The sequence below is a fragment of the Schistocerca serialis genome, chromosome 2, assembly GCF_023864345.2.
Source record: "Schistocerca serialis cubense isolate TAMUIC-IGC-003099 chromosome 2, iqSchSeri2.2, whole genome shotgun sequence".
Classification (NCBI taxonomy): Eukaryota; Metazoa; Arthropoda; class Insecta; order Orthoptera; family Acrididae; genus Schistocerca; species Schistocerca serialis.
In genome coordinates, this window is record NC_064639.1 from 715,656,332 (window position 1) to 715,673,735 (window position 17,404).

A 17,404-nucleotide genomic window follows, 5' to 3' on the forward strand; every position below is an offset into this window, starting at 1 on the left:
GTTTCTACCTGTTCAGAAATATTTTTGTCGATCTGTTTACATATTTTAACAATCTTTTTTTTTAATTTCTATTTGACCAACATTTAGTTTCGTATTTAGTTCACCAGACCACTTAGAGCAAAGTTTGGATTCCTTGCCTATTCTTTGTGTTCTCGTCTAACAGTTAGTTTACTTTTTTGAATTCACGGGGAACGTCAATCATTTCAGTTTTAAAAGTGTTATGCAATTTGGATAAGTGCTCCCCTACTTTGATTTTCAAATCATGATGATTAGAATCAATTTTATAATTTGAACTAGCCGATTTCACTTCATCCCTCAGTGCTTTATTACTAGATTCTATTTGACACTTTATTTCCCTATTACTGGAATCAATTTTTGGATTTATTTCCTTATTACTGTAATTCAGCTCTTGCTTTACACTACGTTCTGCTTTATCACTACTAGATTTCATTTTATTTCACAACTCATTACCGCCGGACTCTAATTTAGCAAATAGCAACTGAATCGAATCTGGCAGTTGTACTTTTACACTTTTTATTTCAACTGGTCTCAGAGGAGTCTCTTGCATTATCTGTCTTACCTGTATTTCAGTAACATCAAACATCGCTATCTGAGACATACACCAACTCTACCTTTTCTTTCTTAGCTTCAACTTCTATTACATCGCCTTCCAAACTCTTCAGTAGACTCTATCTTTATTTTCTACCTCTATCCTATCATCATCAGAGACTGGTTCTAGTAGATTCCATTTTTATAGATGGTTAGAAACAATTAATACATACTTTAAGTACTCCTGACTTAACTGCTTGATCTCAACAAGCGATGCCGGCGCGGTGTACCAGAAATAGTGATGTGATGCGTCACCGTGTAATGCAGGCTGCAGGCAGCAGCAGCAGCAGTTATGGCCCGTTGTTGGAGGCGGGTATCGCGTATTGCAGCAACGCTGTGGGAGAAGGACTAACACCAGTAAGCGAGTAGAGCAGCTCGTAGAATTCGCAGCTCTGCGATGACGCACAGTCTCCCTGTGCACTCATCGCCGGTGGTAACAGCAACGTAGCGTTCGTTGTATTCTTTTGCATCGTCACGTTCATAGTCACCGTGGATAGCATTCACTGTCTAGGCTTCACACTCGCGAATAAATCATAACGTTCTTTTCACTGTTTCTTTCACTTTATATAAAATATTCAGTGCTAAGCAGGAAGATGTGGAGCACAAATGTAAATAGGCCAATATGGCTTAGACAAGTATGTTCCGAGAAAAGTCTTGTGGGATGGGAAGGCCCACCGTGGTTTAATAGGTGTGTTCGAAAACTGTGACGTAAAGCTGACAAACAATAGCTGAATGAACCGAAAATGAGCGTAAGGAGAGCAATGAGAGAAACGATCAATGAATTTAAAGGTAAAATTTTGTCAACTGATCTGATCAAAATCCTAAGCGCCTTTGATCTTACGCAAAATCAGTAACCGTTTCTAAAGTATCTATTCTGTCATTCAGCGATCATACAGGCACCGAAACGGAAGATGTCAAAGAAAGGGCAGTAATATCGAATGCGGTCAGCCGAAATTGTTTCACCGAGGAAGATCGGGTCGTTCCTCTCACTCGTTAAACGAATTTCGAATTGGCAGATATTACGATAACTGCTTGCTTAGTAGTGGGAAGGCTTCTGGACCAAATGAGATGCCTGCAAGATTCTACAAAGATAATGCGAAAGAAATTGGTCCCCTTCTAACAGCTGTTTATCGTAATTCGCTGGGGTTCCGAGCGACTGGAAGAAACGCAGGTTTGACGTGTTTGGGGAACGAACAACTCCTCTATAAACATGTATTTGGCAAACAGAGACATTGTGAACCTCAGCTCTCTCGGTTCCTCCATGAGGCCCACAGTGCTGTAGACAACGGCGCTCAGCTTGACTTCAGGGAGGCATCGGACACTGTCTGGCACCGCCGTACAGCGACAAAAATACGAGCCTACTAAGAATCAGACCATATTTGCGACTGAATGCAGACTTCCTTGCACAACGGAACAAAATCGACAGACTGCAAGGAAACGTAATAGGCGCGTTATCGTTTTCAGTGTACGTAAATGATCTGGTAGAAAGCGTTTGAAGTTCTTCAAGACTGTTCGCAGGTGATGCGTTTGCCTATAAGAAAGTAGCAACTCCAGAAGACAATATCATTTGTAAAATGACCAACACAAGATTGATGAAATATGCAGCCTTTGGCAATCGATCCTGGACGTAAATTGCGTATCCATAGGAAAAGAAACTCAGTACTGCACAACTAAATTATTGCTGACAAATTGCTGGAAATAGTATATCCGGTAAAATGTCTAGGAGTAAATGTCTAGAGTGGTGTTAATCGGAAAGACCACATAAAGCAAACAGAAGGGCAAGCATTTGCTAGACTGAGATTCATAGGAAGAACCTTAAGGAAATGTATCTCCTCCACGAAAGAAGTGGCATACGAGGTGCTTTTTCGACCGAATCTTTTGGTACTGTTCGTCAGTCTGGAAGTGTTACCAGGTAGGACTGATAGAAGAGATAGAGGAGATCCAGTGAAGAGCGGCGCGTTTCCTGACGTGATCATTCAGTCGGCGCGAGAGCGTTACAGAGACGCTCAACAAACTCCAGTGGCAGACGCTGCAGGAGACGGTTGTGTATTACTCAGAGGTATACAACTGAAATTTCGAGATTTTTTTCTGGAAAGAGTCGGATAACATTACTTCCTCTCACATACATCTCGAGAAATAAACTACTCTACGAGAAACTTCGAGAAAATGGAGCTAATGCAGAGGCTTACCGACAATCATTCTTCCCTACGCGCCATTCGCGAGTGGAACAGGGAAGGAGAGATCAGTTAGTGGTACGTCAGGTGTCTCCCGGAGTACTGATGTATCTTTCACTTAGGAACCTCATTTGCGCCAACCGAGTCCACTTTCTATATCAATAACTGCCACTGTTTACTTTCGCTGCCGATCAGCATCAGATGTGGGTTTGAATTTATTTTTGTTTGTCAATTAGTTTTGTTTAGATTATTTGAGTAATTTTTTAAAAGCCATTGCCATTTACAGGAGCCCGAAAAATTATCTATGAGCACAGACAGAACGCAATGGAGAACATGCTGCCAGTAATCTTCAGTGTACATGTCCACAACTCAGCTCGCTCAAACCGAGATGAAATTCTAATTCTCTATACACAGTCCAGAGGAGTTCACATGCCAAATTAACAGTTTTGCAGTTCATTGAAATTTTCCTATTGTAATCAGCAGCTCAGCACTCGACACAGTTCACAGACGATTTCTACTCGAAGTTTGAAGTATTACTAATTATGGCTCTGTCGCCTTTAAAGTGGTGAATAAGCTGCACCACTTGCCCCGCGGTCTTCTACAACTACGGACGGCACACAAAATTTGAAACATAGAAACCGAAACTCAGGCTATCTAGCAAATTATAAATCCTCATAAATTCACTTTTACGCCTTTGCACGGCGGAGCACCTGGAGAATAAGAACTAATTTTGGAAATCTGGAAATTAGACCACGAAAACATTACACCCAAAATACACAGAATCATTGAAAATATCTCTGATACACAATTGGTACCAGAAAAATAGCTGTCAGCCCTAACATACAAACTCCACAAGAAAGAAGACATAACAGACGCTAATAACTACAGAGGAATTTTGGCCCTGCCTCTGACACACAAACGCCTATTCAAAGTCCTGTTAGATAGGCAGAGCCTGATACACCCAAAGATAGGAAAAAATCAAGGACGGTTCAGAAAGGGAAGATCATGCAGTGATAAGATCTGGTGACAGAGAACAATATCAACAATGAGAAAGTCCAGGAACACAACAATAACATTCGTCGACTTCAAGAAGGCCTACGACACTTTATATAGAGAAACACTCTCCAACAAGCTATAAGAAATGAAAGTGAACAACAAAACCAGAAAGCTAATCTAGGAAACATTAGCAAATAAAACATACAAAGTGAAATTCATTGGAGAGATCTTGGAACCATTCAAACCAAGACACGAGTGAGACACGGAAATGGCCTGTCAATCATTCTATTTTACCAAGTTATAGAGAAAATAATCACGACATGGCACAAAGGAGCCAACGGGGGAAAGATAGGGAAGGATAGAACCGTCAACATAAAACGCCTGGCTTTTGCTGATAATACATCCATCATAAAAAATAATAGACAAGAAGTCAAAGAAGTTCTAGAGACACTAGATGAAATCACAGACTAAACAGGACTAAAAACCTCATATGAAAAAATGCAGTACATCGACACAAAATCCACATACGGACAGCCGCTTGCAACAAAATACAGAAAGATAATGCAAGTAGAAATTATACAGAAAACTGGAGTAACTCAACATCCAATGATGAGAGGACTATAGAACTACCAAAAGCATACAGACTTACATGGAACGATTGCTAGAAGTGCAATTTCCATCAACGAAAAATTAAGACACTGTAATACAATAATCTCATCAGAGACCTTTTGCGCCTCAGAAAGAATAGTAATCAAGGAAAAAAATGAAAATCGGGGAGATGGAAAAACAAGAGAGGAAAATACCGAGAAAGATCTGCAGAGCACTTCACAAACAGGGGATCTGGATACATAGACCGACAAAAGAACTGTACGAACCCACAGAGACGATTATAAAAGGCATAAAAAAGAAGTAAAGTGAAGAAATTTACGGCTGCATATTTATCAAAGCACACATTAAAAAGGTAATGAAATGTTTTGAAACATTATAGATTTTTTCATACTTTTTGCCAACACATTCACTATATAGCAATTTTTTAACTGCATGGGACTAGAGGGTAGCCTTTTAAATTTACAAGGTAAAACCAGAGGTGATCATTTGATTGGAAGTGTCAACATCTTGGATCTTTAGAGTATACAACAAATATTGAGAACCAAAACTGATCAGTATTCTGCGGTAGTGGAAAGTGTCGTCATGTCTCAGTCCAAAGTGCTAAACATCCCTCAGCTATCAAGGAAGAAGATCAGAACAACAGAAAAACGTTTTCGTTTTTCGTTATTATTGTAGATCCTGGACAATTTTGTTAATGATATTGGTAACGTAAATTACATTGAAAATGGCATGCTCCTCAGCAAGAAAAATTTAAACCCCTTTACACCCATTAAAGAGTCATTTTGTAACATCATTATGGTGATCTAAATCTGCGGTCGAGTGGAATATCAAGAACAGTTTGGGAATGGCAGATCTGTGATGCTAAAGAAAGAAATATGTGCTGCATTAAACAATTATCTACGTGGTAAATTCTCCATGGTCGTCTCTGCGAGACACAGCATCAAGATGTTGCAAGATGTCGTTTGCTTTAATCATAAATATATGTCCAAGTGATGCTAAGTGTTATTTCTTTACGTAAAGAAAAGTATTATCTTTTCAAAATTTTCAAATCGTGAGCTACAATCTTAATTTTTATATACGAAATTAGTGAATTTACTCATGGTACTTCCGTTTCCTATGTCTGCAGTCACTTTCGGACCTCAAATCAGTACCACCGAATTCTGAATTGCTGGTGTATTACCACAATAATGTAAAAACAGTGAACGGCTGGAGGAGTATGAATGAGAACAATGGCATATTTTAAGTTTACAAAAATAGAGACAAGTTTTTATTCATCCTTTCATAACTACAATCGAGCTGAAAAATGTTAGAAACAAAAAATGACAAACATAAATCAGAAAAGAGATGGTATGTGTTCGGCTAAGCATTCATTGGGGTGGAAATTCTCCTCTGAATTAATCCCTTTTACAGTGCAATCAGACATTGTTTACACGAATCCACTGTGAGGCAGAATTTTATTCAAATGGAATCCCTACGACCAAGTACACCACACGCTATGGTTCACGGAGAACAGGGTGCTGTGAATATCATCTAACAACCCTACACTGGTGCAGCAATGCTCTTCCCTTCCACCTTGATTCAGGCGGCAGCAAAAAACGGCACGCTGCAGGTGAGGAGCGGAGCGTTGCGGCAGTGGTAATGTTCTGAAGCGTCCACGAAAATTTGCAAACTACGCGGACTGGCATTCCAGTTATTAGAATGCAGGAAACTTACCTATCAGAGCTCTGAAATTACAGTAGATTTCAGTGTGGGGTGCACTTGTTCGCTCGTCTGGCCAACAAATCTGACTCACAAGCACGACGGCGCGTGCTGGAATTGTAAAACGCCAGGCGGCTGACTCAGGACAAATAAGTTCACCATCGCAACACATGATATGCATTTCCACTGTCGGTACAGCTGGAAACTGCCACTGGCTCTTGGTTCACCACAAGTTGCAAGACCACAAGTCTCACTCACTAGGGAAAGACCTGAAGTTCTCCACCAGGGGAGGACCAGAAGACGAAGAAGGTAAAGAATCACAATCACTTTCCACCAAGTCTCGGTACGGAAGCTGCATTAGCAGAAAAAAACCCGCCTCCACGTTGTACAAACCAGCTGAACTCTCCTCCACTCATTGATTCTCCCCTCTTGACTGTTCTGCTGACCTGGTAGCCAATCCAGACACAGCACTGGGGTTCCCACACTGGGGAGCAAGCCTCTACTTTTGATATCCTTAGGGGAGCCAATAAGCGACTCAAAATCTCTCTTGTCTGAAAAAAGCAGATTTTGGAGTAAGGAGTCGTCGTTCTCATGGTAAGCATGGCCAAATTTTGGCAAAAAAAGTGTATCTATACGGGGCCTCATTTTCTCATTTACAGAGGGATCTAGTCTTTCCAGGCCGACCATTTCCAGTTTCTGAAAGAAGGCTGTTAAGCTTCCCAGACAGTCATGCCTGTGAAATATATGCTTTTGTCGCTCGCTGAAAGAACCTGGCGACTTCCTGGCATCAGGGCTGTTACAGACTTGCCTCCATTAAACAAGTGCACCAGGCGCTCTGTTCATATCATCCCAGCTTGTAACATGAGAATGATTGTAGTTTTATGACCATCCCACTGTTTGCACAAAATCTCAGATTACAGCAGTCTCTTAAATGGCCTCCTCCACCCACTTACCACCAAGTGGTCACCTTCTCGAGACAATGTCACCTGGCCCAAGTAAAATGTTTTATGAGCGAGCGCCCTCCGGCTTCAACCCTAGGAGTGAAGAATGGAGCGCCATGGCCCTAGGTCCCTCTGCGGGTACAATTCACAGAGTGCTGCTTCCCATGAATCACCCGCACGACAATCCATCTTTCTTCCTGTTCTCTGCTGCCTCCACTATGGCCCCTCGCGTACAAGTTCTCTAAAGGCTACACACGCAGTTATATGAAGATTCTGCCCACAGTTTCCTCCGTAAAAAAAAGTCATAAACCACACATATCAAATGTAGTACTGGGGAACACGGAGACCATGACCTAAAACATGAATACTAATCTGACTGACAGTGTAGTAAAAGTGAGACAGTGACATGCCACCTTTCAGTGTAACTGCCATTTCTCCTACACAGGACAACAATCTGCCAGCAAGAGGCATATTGTCAAAAATGGGGAAGGAACATCTGGAAACCAGTTCGAGGAAATATATAAAGATAGTGGCTATACCATATAAAGTGGGACTGGCCAACGTTAAAACGACTGCGTTAATAGGTGAACTGTGTGGGGTATTATAGCAAGTTTGTGTAGACGATATTACCAAATAGACTTGGATATAAAACAAGATTTTGTTGAGATTTTTATGGAGATGAGTTGGATCAAACCATAATTTCTGTGTGCAAGAAGACTTCCAAGGACATAGCATTGTGGTTGCAAACAACAATAACGGTCGCGCGGTGGAACAGATTGCGACGTCGTCTGAGATGACGTCCGTGTGATGGCTCTGTCCGCCGTGGTCGTCACAACTATACGTTTGCTCGATTTACTCTTGATTAACCCAATCGTTGGTTCCCAAGCCTTGCTAAGATTATAGCCACAGTCACGGTTTATGAGGTCGTCATTGGTGCGAATTTCGATGGCCTCTCTAACAACACTGTCCCAGTATGTCGACGTCTGTCTCAGAATCCTCGTGCGTTCATACTCCATAGCGTGATTTTCCGACAAACAATGTTCAGCGACCGCCGACTTGCTCGGATATATCAGTCGAGTGTGCCTCTGGAGTTTACGGCATCGATCCTCGACGGTACGCATCGTCTGACCAATATACGACTTGCCACATTGACACGGAATCTGGTACACGCCGGCCTTCCTCAAACTGAGGTCATCTTTGGCGCTCCCCACCAGTGCACGAGTTTTATTCAGAGGACAAAACACAGTGCCGACCCGGTGTTTCTTCAAAATGCGGGCGATTTTCCCCGAGAGTGCACTGTATATGGAATAAACGCAGTGCCTACCTCCTCCGTCGTGATTTCATCCATCTCCACAGGTTGTGCTGTAGTGGTTTGGCTGAGAGAACGTTGAATCTGCCACTCTGAGTACCCCTTTTTTCGAAACACAGTTCTCAGATGTTCCAATTCCAGGGCTAGACTCTCTGCGTCAGAGATAGTGCGCGCCCTATGTACTACAGTTTTAAGTATCCCATTCCTCTGTGAAGGGTGGTGCCAGCTGTCTGCGTGCAAATACAGATCAGTGTGCGTTGTCTTCCGATACACCCATGACCTAGGGTGCCGTCAGCCCTTCTCTTGACCAAGACATCACTATGGAGACTGAAACGGAGGTTAAATTATCTTTCCTTGAAGTCTTGGTCAAGAGAAGGGCTGACGGCACCCTAGGTCATTGGGTGTATCGGAAGACAACGTACACTGATCTGTATTTGCACGCAGACAGCTGGCACCACACTTCACAGAGGAATGGGGTACTTAAAACTCTAGTACATCGGGCGCGCACTATCTCTGACGCAGAGAATCTATCCCAGGAATTGGAACATCTGAGAACTGTATTTCGAAAAAATGGGTACTCAGAGTGGCAGATTCAACGTGCTCTCCGCCCAACCACTACAGCGTAACCTGTGGAGATGGATGAAACCACGAGGGAGGAGGCAGGCACTGCGTTTATTCCATATACAGGCGCACTCTCCGGGAAAATCGCCTGCATTTTGAAGAAACACCGGGTCGGAACTGTGTTTTGTCCTCCGAATAAAACTCGTGCACTGGTGGGGAGCGCCAAAGATGACCTCGGTTTGAGGAAGGCCGGCGTGTACCAGATTCCGTGTCAATGTGGCACGTCGTATATTGGTCAGACGATGCGTACCGTCGAGGATCAATGCCGTGAATTCCAGAGGCACACTCGACTGATGTATCCGAGCAAGTCGGCGGTCGCTGAACATTGTTTGTCGGAAAATCACGCGATGGAGTATGAACGCACGAGGATTCTGGTACAGAAGTCGACATACTGGGGCAGCGTTGTTAGAGAGGCCATCGAAATTCGCACCAATGACGACCTCATAAACCGTGACTGCAGCTATAATCTTAGCAAGGCTTGGGAACCAGCGATTGCGTTAATCAAGAGTAAATCGAGCAAACGTATAGTTGTGACGACCACGGCGGACAGAGCCATCACACGGACGTCATCTCAGACGACGTCGCAATCTGTTCCACCGAGCGACCGTGGCGCGGGGCGCGGACAGCGGAGAGAGCGCGCCGCGGACGGAGGGTATTTAAATCGGCCGCCGCCGCGACGGAACCCAGTTCCTTCTGAGCAGCCATAGCGTACGGATCTCCGTGCCGGCACGTTCACAGGAGCTTAGTCCGTCAGTTCACCTGATGATGGCGACATGTGCGATCGCCGAAATATTTTGCCCGTTTGACACTGTAGACCGGCAGTACACCCGTGGATATTTTGACTATCAAATACGCCGGGAGAAACTGAAGAATCACAACAATAACATAGTTATAACAGTCTGTTTAATGTAGACAAGCTCCAACTGTAGAATAAAAATATATAACAAATTTATATGTCAACTTACAAGTCCAGGAGTGAACTAAGATATTGGTAACCATCTTATGAATCTTAGAACGTGCCCTGAAGTACGTCGATGAGAAGCTTCTATATTTTCTTAGCTAATGAACGTGGTATTACCTTATGGAGAGCCACGATTTATAACTATAGAATGGGTGATATGTTTCATCCTGTGGACTGTCTTAAGTTTGTTAAACATCAACAAACAGTATTTACAATGTGCTCTGTTGCACTCTGTCCAATTGCTTTTATGTGGTGCAAATTATCGTTAGTTTATAGAACAGTTGCTGTGTTGTATTTAATTGTGTTCTACAATTTATGTACTAAGGAAGGTTAAAGTTAGATATAGTGGGAATTAGTGAAGTTCGGTGGCAGAAAAAACAAGACTTTTGGTCGAGTAAATACAGGGTTATAAATACAAAATCAAATAGGGGTAATGCAGGAGTAGGTTAAATAATGAATAAAAAAATAGGAGTTCGGGTAAGCTACTACAAACAGCATAGTGAACGCATTATTGTGGCCAAGATAGACACGAAGCCCACGCCTACTACAGTAGTACAAGTTTATATGCCAACTAGCTCTGCAGATGATGAAGAAATTGACGAAATGTATGATGAGATAAAAGAAATTATTCAGGTAGTGAAGGGAGACGAAAATTTAGTAGTCATGGGTGACGAATTCCACAGTAGGAAAAGGAAGAGAAGGAAACGTAGTAGATGAATATGGATTGGGGCTAAGAAATGAAAGAGGAAGCCGCCTGTTAGAATTTTGCACAGAGCATAACTTAATCATAGCTAACACTTGGTTCAAGAATCATGAAAGAAGGTTGTATACATGGAAGAACCCTGGAGATATTAGAAGGTTTCAGATAGATTATATAATGGTAAGACAGAGATTCAGGAACCAGATTTTAAATTGTAAGACATTTCAAGGGGCAGATGTGGATTCTGACCACAATCTATTGGTTATGAACTGTAGATTAAAACTGAAGAAACTGCAAAAAGGTGGAGATTTAAGGAGATGGGACCTGGATAAACTGAAAGAACCAGAGGTTGTACAGAGTTTCAGGGAGAGCATAAGGGAACAATTGACAGGAATGGGGGAAAGGAATGCAGTAGAAGAAGAATGGGTAGCTTTGAGGAATGAAATAGTGAAGACAGCAGAGGATCAGTAAGTAAAAAGACGAGGGCTAGTAGAGATCCTTGGGTAACAGAAGAGATACTGAATTTAACTGATGAAAGGAGAAAATACAAAAATGCAGTAAATGAAGCAGGCAAAAAGGAATACAACGTCTCAGAAATGATATCGACAGGAAGTGCAAAATGGCTAAGCAGGGAGGGCTAGAGGACAAATGTAAGGATGTAGAGGCTTATCTCACGAGGGGTAAGATAGATACTGCCTACAGGAAAATTAAAGAGACCTTTGGAGAAAAGAGAACCACTTGCATGAATATCAAGAGCTCAGATGGAAACCTAGTTCTAAGCAAAGAAGGGAAAGCAGAAAGGTGGAAGGAGTATATAGAGGGTCTATACACGGGCGATGTTCTGAGGACAATGTTAAGGAAATAGAAGAGGAGGTAGATGAAGATGAAATGGGAGGTATGGTTCTGCGTCAAGAGTTTGACAGAGCACTGAAAGACCTAAGTCGAAACAAGGCCCCGGGAGTGGACAACATTCCATTAGAACTACTGACAGCCTTCGGAGAGCCATTTCTGACAAAACTCTACCATCTGGTGAGCAAAATGTATGAGACAGGCGAAATTCCCTCAGACTTCAAGAAGAATATAATAATTCTAATCCCAAAGAAAACAGGTGTTGACAGATGTGAAAATTACCGGTCTGTCAGTTTAATAAGTCACAGCTGCAAAATACTAACGCGAATTCTTTACAGACGAATGGAAAAACTGGTAGAAGCCGACCTCGGGGAAGATCAGTTTGGATTCCGCAGAAATGTTGGAACACGTGAGGCAATACTGACCCTACAACTTATCTTAGAAGAAAGACTAAGGAAAGGCAAGCCTACGTTTCTAGCATTTGTAGACTTAGAGAAAGCTTTTGACAATGTTGACTGGAATACTCTCTTTCAAATTCTGAAGGTGGCAGGGATAAAATACAGGGAGCGAAAGGTTATTTACAATTTGTACACAAACCAGATGGCAGTTATAAGAGTCGAGGGACATGAAAGGAAAGCAGTAGTTGGGAAGGGAGTGTGACAGGGTTGTAGCCTCTCCCCGATGCTATTCAATCTGTATATTGAGCAAGCAGTAAAGGAAACCAAAGAAAAGTTCGGAGTAGGTATTAAAATCCATGGAGAAGTAATAAAAACTTTGAGGTTCGCCGATAACATTGTAATTCTGTCAGACTTTAACGGACTTGGAAGAGCAGTTGAACGGAATGGACAGTGTCTTGAAAGGAGGGTGTAAGATGAACATCAACAAAAGCAAAACGAGGATAATGGAATGCAGTCGAATTAAGTCGGGTGACGCTGAGGGAATTAGATTAGGAAATGAGACACTTAAAGTAGTAAAGGAGTTTTGCTATTTGGGGATCAAAATGACTGATGATGGTCGAAGTAGAGACGATATAAAATGTAGGCTGGCAATGGCAAGAAAAGCGTTTCTGAAGAAGAAAAATTTGTTAACATCGAGTACTGATTTAAGTGTCAGGAAGTCGTTTCTGAGAGTATTTGTATGGAGTGTAGCCATGTATGTAAGTGAAACATGGACGATAAATAGTTTAGACAAGAAGAGAACAGAAGCTTTCGAAATGTGGTGCTACAGAAGAATGCTGAAGATTAGACGGGTAGATCACATAACTAATGAGGAGGTATTGAATAGAATTGGGGAGAAGAGGAGTTTGTGGCACAACTTCCCTAGAAGAAGGGATCGGTTGGTAGGACATGTTCTGAGGCATCAAGGGATCACCAGTTTAGTACTGGAGAGCAGCGTGGAGGGTAAAAATCGTAGAGGGAGACCAAGAGATGAATACACTAAGCAGATTCAGAAGGATGTAGGCTGCAGTAGGTACTGGGAGATGAAGAAGGTTGCACAGGATAGAGTAGCATGGAGAGCTGCATCAAACCAGTCTCAGAACTGAAGACCACAAAAAGGAAACAAAAACACACAAAATATGACTAATGTACAAGTAAACCGTTCAAAGAATCAAGATCAATAAAAGATTGTAAACTATGTTCTTTCTGGCTATAGTTTTAATTGTTTACCTGTAGCCTCTGTGGAGATTGCTAACACATACTCCAACAGGTAGGATGTAAGCATTATACATAAGTATGATATTAAAACTGGCGAAAAACATTTTCCCAATCAAGGATGTTGTTGTCCGCAGTGCCATTTAACATAATTATTGATTAATTGGGATTGGTTTCAACATATAAAGTTATTCCACAGGTCTTAAGAGAAGAAACAAATGTACTGGAGAGACTTAACAATTCCCTGTTATGGAAATTACTCCTTTAAATGTAGTTAATGTGTTATGTACAAAGAAAGAAAACTGGAAACGGGCAAGCTCGAAGTCAAAAAACGAAAACTAGAGTATTTGGCGGAAACAATCGCCATGAAGGCGGAATACAAACTGCTATTGGAAAAAGAACGAACCATTGTAGATGTGCAAACACATATCACAAGTTAATTTAAACATAGCATGGGGAAAAATCAATAAGTGACTGGAGAATACAGGATATCGGCATTTACTATAAACAGCAATGGAAAGTGGTGTGTGGAGTACTTGCAGAAAACGATGGATTCGAGGATGCTTACTGTATTAGAACATACATGAAAATTCTGTTTATAAACCTCTATTCCCACTCGGATCTCGTTAAAATGGGTGGCCACGTTGTGTCTAAAAGTACCTCACTGGACACTGTGCATCTAGCAACAGAAAAGCCATTTTCAGAGATTAAAAGCGATGGAAACACTGTATGTAATGGTCAATTGATTCCACAAGTTGTAAACTTGTAGTTGTATATGGAAAATCTATAAGAACGTTAATGAGAAGAGTTGATAACATACACCCAATACGATATGGACTGCTTTAACGATAGTTTAATGCAGAAAAAAAATAGCAAAATTAAAATCCTGGAAGACCTCAGCTAGAAGAATTCCAAGAAGGAATCGAGCCCATTGTTAAGGGGCTAAGGCACATATTTTACAGAAAAAATAGATATGTATGAAATTCTGAGAACATACCTTCTTTATATTTAGCGAATTACTGTTGGAAAAAGAATTTTAAATTATAAGTTAAAAATTAAACTGGATGTCATTAAAACTACACCAAACAAACATAAAAATTGTTTTCTCTGTCTAGTGGTGATAACGAAATAGATGAAGTAAAAGATGATGGACGGAGCAAGGAGTAAAAATGGCACTCCTCGACAAGAGAAGACTACTAGTGTCAAAAATAGGCCATAATTTGGGGAAGAAATTTCTGAGTATGTACGTTTGGACCACAGCATTGTACGGTAATGACACATGGACTGTGGGATAACCGAAAGAAACGAGAATAGTGGGATTTAAGATGTGGTGGTACGGAAGGACGGTGAAAATTAGGTGGACTGATAACGGTACGCATTGCGAAGTTTCGCCGTAGAATCGGTAACGACAGGAATATGTGGAAAATACTGGCAAGAAGAAGGAGCAAATAGGACATCTATTAAGATATCAGGGAATAACTTACACTGTACTACCGAGAGCCGTGGCGGGTAAACATACTGAAGACAGAGATTGGAATACATCCAGCAAACAATCGAGGAGATAGGTTGCAAGTGGTACTCTGAGATGCAGAGGCTGGTACAGGAGAGGATTTTGTGGCGGGCCGCATCAAACCATTCAGAAGACTGACCACTAAAAAAAAGGAAAAAATGAAAAATTTATAAAGAGTTTGTACAGGAATATTTGTTATATTGTTATCCTACAAGGTGTGGATGGGTTTCTTTAGTAGCTCTCAGTGGTTTAGATCTAACTGTAATGGATTCCTTCGCCTATTTCTGTTTACATCTACATTTACATCCATACTCCGCAAGCCACCTGACGGTGCGTGGCGAAGGGTACTTTGAGTACCTCCATCGGTTCTCCCTTCTATTCCAGTCTCGTTGTTCGTGGAAAGAAAGATTGTCGGTATGCCTCTGTGTGGGCTCTAATCTCTCTAATTTTATTCTCATGGTCTCTTCGCGAGATATACGTAGGAGGGAGCAATAGACTGCTTGACTCCTCGTTGAAGGTATGTTCTCGAAACTTCAACAAAGGCCGGTACCGAGCTACTGAGCGTCTCTCTTGCAGTCTTCCACTGGAGTTTATCTATCATCTCCGTAACGCTTGCGCGATTACTAAATGATCCTGTAACGAAGCGCGCTGCTCTCCGTTGTACAGGGTGTTTCAAAAATGACCGGTATATTTGAAACGGCAATAAAAACTAAACGAGCAGCGATAGAAATACACCGTTTGTTGTAATATGCTTGGGACAACAGTATATTTTCAGGCGGACAAACTTTCGAAATTACAGTAGTTACAATTTTCAACAACAGATGGCGCTGCAAGTGATGTGAAAGATATAGAAGACAACGCAGTCTGTGGGTGCGCCATTCTGTACGTCGTCTTTCTGCTGTAAGCGTGTGCTGTTCACAACGTGCAAGTGTGCTGTAGACAACATGGTTTATTCCTTAGAACAGAGGATTTTTCTGGTGTTGGAATTCCACCGCCTAGAACACAGTGTTGTTGCAACAAGACGAAGTTTTCAACGGAGGTTTAATGTAACCAAAGGACCGAAAAGCGATACAATAAAGGATCTGTTTGAAAAATTTCAACGGACTGGGAACGTGACGGATGAACGTGCTGGAAAGGTAGGGCGACCGCGTACGGCAACCACAGAGGGCAACGCGCAGCTAGTGCAGCAGGTGATCCAACAGCGGCCTCGGGTTTCCGTTCGCCGTGTTGCAGCTGCGGTCCAAATGACGCCAACGTCCACGTATCGTCTCATGCGCCAGAGTTTACACCTCTATCCATACAAAATTCAAACGCGGCAAACCCTCAGCGCCGCTACCATTGCTGCACGAGAGACATTCGCTAACGATATAGTGCACAGGATTGATGACGGCGATATGCATGTGGGCAGCATTTGGTTTACTGACGAAGCTTATTTTTACCTGGACGGCTTCGTCAATAAACAGAACTGGCGCATATGGGAACCGAAAAGCCCCATGTTGCAGTCTCATCGTCCCTGCATCCTCAAAAAGTAATGGTCTGGGCCGCCATTTCTTCCAAAGGAATCATTGGCCCATTTTTCAGATCCGAAACGATTACTGCATCACGCTATCTTGACATTCTTCGTGAATTTGTGGCGATACAAACTGCCTTAGACGACACTGCGAACACCTCGTGGTTTATGCAAGATGGTGCCCGGCCACATCGCACGGCCGACGTCTTTAATTTCCTGAATGAATATTTCGATGATCGTGTGATTGCTTTGGGCTATCCGAAACATACAGGAGGCGGCGTGGATTGGCCTCCCTATTCGCCAGACATGAACCCCTGTGACTTCTTTCTGTGGGGACACTTGAAAGACCAGGTGTACCGCCAGAATCCAGAAACAATTGAACAGCTGAAGCAGTACATCTCATCTGCATGTGAAGCCATTCTGCCAGACACGTTGTCAAAGGTTTCGGGTAATTTCATTCAGAGACTACGCCATATTATTGCTACGCATGGTGGATATGTGGAAAATATCGTACTATAGAGTTTCCCAGACCGCAGCGCCATCTGTTGTTGAAAATTGTAACTACTGTAATTTCGAAAGTTTGTCCGCCTGAAAATGTACTGTTGTCCCAAGCATATTGCAACAAACGGTGTATTTCTATCGCTGCTCGTTTAGTTTTTATTGCCGTTTCAAATATACCGGTAATTTTTGAAACACCCTGTATCTCCTCTATCTCTTCTATCAATCCTATCTGGTACGGATCCCACACCGGTGAACAGGAACTTGCCCCCTTCTTGCAGCGGTGTACCGTAGGTCTCTAGAAGAGCGTAGCGTTCCAAAGGATTGGAAAAGGGCACAGGTCATCCCCGTTTTCAAGGAGGGTCGTCGAAAAGATGTGTAGAACTATAGGCCTATATCTCTAACGTCGATCAGTTGTAGAATTTTGGAACACGTATTATGTTCGAGTATGATGACTTTTCTGGAGACTAGAAATCTACTCTGTAGGAATCAGCATGGGTTTCGGAAAAGACGGTCGTGTGAAACCCAGCTCGCGCTATTCGTCCGCGAGACTCAGAGGGCCATAGACACGGGTTCACAGGTAGATGCCGTGTTCCTTGACTTCCGCAAGGCGTTCGATACAGTTCCCCACAGTCGTTTAATGGACAAAGTAAGAGCATATGGACTATCAGACCAATTGTGTGATTGGATTGAAGAGTTCCTAGATAACACAACACAGCATGTCATTCTCAATGGAGAGAAGTCTTCCGAATTAAGAGTGATTTCAG